General features: G+C 45.1%; 1 pseudogene; it reads right to left on the bottom strand.

The window, feature by feature from the left end:
* Nucleotides 1–2,238: 2,238 nt before the first annotated feature.
* LOC126102413 (5S ribosomal RNA) lies at nt 2,239–2,356 on the bottom strand (annotated as a pseudogene).
* Nucleotides 2,357–3,715: the final 1,359 nt, after the last annotated feature.

Genomic DNA, 3,715 nt, shown 5'->3' on the forward strand with positions numbered 1-3,715 from the left:
CCCTTCCTGAGACAATGAATTCACGGTGTTCTTATTTCAATTTCCAGGAGTGTATATTTTCTCAGTAAAGGCCAACGATCAACGGTGCAAACTGATGCTCGATGGATCTCAGTGTCACTTAACAAGTAACCTCTAGCTGAAAGCTAAACCGAACAGATTCAAAAAACAACCCACACAATGCTTTAGCACTGTCATGTTTCTTTTTTTTTCTCTAAAATCTTACTCGGAAAGCACTGCAGTGTATAACACTCAATAACTCACTCATTGTGGAGGGTGCTGACACAGTTTATCAGAGTAGTAAATGGGAAGTGGTGGTGCACAAAATAGAAACCAAACCCGGCAGCCATAGTCCTAATGTCAGCTGATAGTGTATGCAGCGTTGCATTGCGAAATAATGTGTACGTTGTGTATGTAGTATGTTCAGCTACTGGTAATGAGAAATGAATGGGCAGCGTGACACTGGGCTTTTACGTAACTCAGTAACTTCTTTGCAAAGCAGTGTTATAGTCTACCGATAAACCAAATGAGGTTTCAAAGTTTTGAACAGAGTACCCTTGTATTCGAGAGAATGTAGGATCTAATCTCCATCCGGCAAGCCTGATTAGGTTTTACTTGGTTTCTGTAAATTACTTCCTTGCAAATGCCGGGATGGTTCCTGTTATTAGGCTACAGACGAATACCTGCCACATCCTTGTCAAATTAGACCCATAAATTTGATTTTATCAATTTTTGTTGTTAAAGTGTAATACCATAACATTCCGTATATCCTTGTAAAGGTGTCTCACGGATGAATTTAACTATTTCTACTGCTACTACTAGTGGTGGTGGTAGTAGTAGTTGTAGTAGTAGTAGTAATACAAAACCTCGAGTAGGGTTAACATAGCGCCATATTTACAGTTGTTAAGGAAGTAGTTCTACAAAATTTAACGATTCTTTTGTAGACACAAGAAACCTATAGGAAAAATGCTTCCAATGAACTGTCACTTCTTCGGTGAATTGGTATAGAACGCCCGACAGATTTCATTAGTTAAACTAATGTTTAGAAGAGGTTGAAATATGCTAACATCAGTAACCTCTTCAAACACAGTTCCGCAAGCAATGACAGTGACCTTTTTTTATTATTTTATGAACAAAATATTCTGTATCATGTTTCTCTGATGTGAACAGTTTTGTTACTAATATTTAAAAAAAAGCTTTATTTACTACTAAAGAAGGATGGCTGTTAATCATGGGCAGAGTATAATACTTCAAAAAGTAACAAAAGATCGCTGAGGCATATAGCAGGTAACTTTATTTCTTTGTGCTGCATGTCTTCAGAGGAAACTGGGGCGGTGTCTAGGACCCTGGATTCGTATTCATCAGAAACGGTGCTCAAATCTTCATCCTGACATGCTGAATTGCATTCCCAGTTGTTTCAAGCGAGTGCAGGGATGTTTTCTTAAGCGCGGCAATGGCAGTTTTCCTTCTTCAACCGTGTACAATACCGGCCACGGATATGTCTTCCATGACGTCGACGTCGATGGGAGAGCACTCCTACGTTCCTTCCTTTTTCAAGTGTAGGAAAAGACAGATTGCTACTTACCGTAAAGAAGACACGTCAAGCTGTAGACAGGCACAATTAAAAGACACTCACATAATTATAGCTTTCGGCCACAGCCTTCGTCAGTGAAACACACACACACACACACACACACACACACACACACACACACACACACACACAAGCGAAAGCAAGCACATCTCATGCACTCCAGCATGTGCAAGCACATGTCACGCACACAGCACCACTAACTCCGGCATGTGCTTGCTCGTGTGTGTGTGTATGTGTGTGTGTGTGTGTGTGTGTGTGTGTGTGTGACAGAGAGAGAGAGAGAGAAGGGTACATGTGTGTTTGATTCCTTCTTTTTTCTCTATTCGTATACGAGAGCCAAACAACTGGATTGCGGCTGGCGAATGTAGTAGTAACGACGTGAAGGAAAATCTTGGATTTCTTTCTAAACAAACAGGAATTAATGTACATGATAAAACTCTCTCCTCCCAAACAGGCCATGAAGGCACAACGGTACCGACCGGTCGCCGTGTCATCCTCGGCCCACAGCCGTCACTGGATGCAGATATGGAGGGGCATGTGGTCAGCACATCGCTCTCCCGGCGTATATCAGTTTCCGAGACCGGAGCAGCTACTTCTCAATCAAGTAGCTCCTCAGTTTGCCTCACAAGGGTTGAGTGCACCCCACTTGCCAACAGCGCTCGGCATACCTGATGGTCACCCATCCAAGCGATAACCCAGCCCGACAGCGCTTAACTTCGGCGATCTGACGGGGACCGGTGTTACCACTGCGGCAAGGCCGTTGGCCAACGTACAGGATAAGGATATGAAAAAATCGTCCGCTAATGCAAGTAATCTACATCAAGTAATTCGTCGACACAACAAAGGAAACTACACCAATCGCCGAAATTACCTTCGAAGTACTTTTTATTTAGAAGAATGAGAACTGTTTTCAGTTGAGCTCAACATCATAAGCGTTCACCAGATGGATCGCCTAAATATCGACTCATGTTGCTTTCAGGATCCGGCAAAAAACCCGAGGAGACTACCAAGAATTATTACGCCGGGAAAGCCTACGAAGTCATATTAACGGTATGCATTTATACACTGTCCAGTCACATTGATGTGACTGCAAAAACCTGAATAAACACCTTTAGCAGCACGGACTGCTACGAGAAGTGCAGGAAGAGAGTCAATGAAGTTCTGGAAAGTACCGAAAGAGGTATGTAGTCATGCCGAAGTGCCGTGGCCAGCTGCGCTAGATTTCTCATATGAGAATCCATGCCGCGAACAGTCCGACTGACGTGGTCACACAGCGGCCGGCCGCGGTGGTCTAGCGGTTCTGGCGCTGCAGTCCGGAACCGCGGGACTGCTACGGTCGCAGGTTCGAATCCTGCCTCGGGCATGGGTGTGTGTGATGTCCTTAGGTTAGTTAGGTTTAAGTAGTTCTAAGTTCTAGGGGACTTATGACCTAAGATGTTGAGTCCCATAGTGCTCAGAGCCATTTGAACCATTTTGGTCACACAGCTTCCCGATTGGGTTCAAATCCGGGGAGTTTGGTGGCCAAAGTGAGTACAGTGAACTCATCCTAGTTCTCTTCGAACCACGCATACACACAGTGGCCTGTGTGACATTGCATTGCCCTCCTGGTAGATGCCATCGTGCCGACGAAAAACAGATGGCACGTAGGGGTGGACATGGTACCCAAGAATAAATGCATACTTCTATTGATCCAGTGTGCCTTCCACAAGAACGAGATCATCCAGGGAACGACACGAAAATATTCCCCATCCACAACACTCCGCCCACCGGCCTGGACCCTTCGGATGATTGTTGCAGGGTATTTGGTTTCGAACAGCCTCCTGTCCGATGGTGCATAAAACGTTGTTCGTCTGAAAGGACCACCTGGAGCCACTCACTGGACTTCTAGTTGCTGTACTTGCGTGCAAATTCCAGCCTTCGTCGCCGATGAACAGCATGAAACAGATGCCTGCCATGGATGCCCATACGCAACAACTTTTCTTGAACGCTCATTGAGGAGTCACTGTTCGTAGTTCGTGGTTCATTTGGGCGGTCAGTTACTCAACAGTTTGACGTCTGTTCGCCAGAAAACATCTCCGCAACCGTCGTTCTCCCCTATAATCTATGGCCCGTGGTGCACAACGG

The sequence above is a fragment of the Schistocerca cancellata genome, chromosome 9, assembly GCF_023864275.1.
Source record: "Schistocerca cancellata isolate TAMUIC-IGC-003103 chromosome 9, iqSchCanc2.1, whole genome shotgun sequence".
In the NCBI taxonomy this organism is placed as follows: domain Eukaryota; kingdom Metazoa; phylum Arthropoda; class Insecta; order Orthoptera; family Acrididae; genus Schistocerca; species Schistocerca cancellata.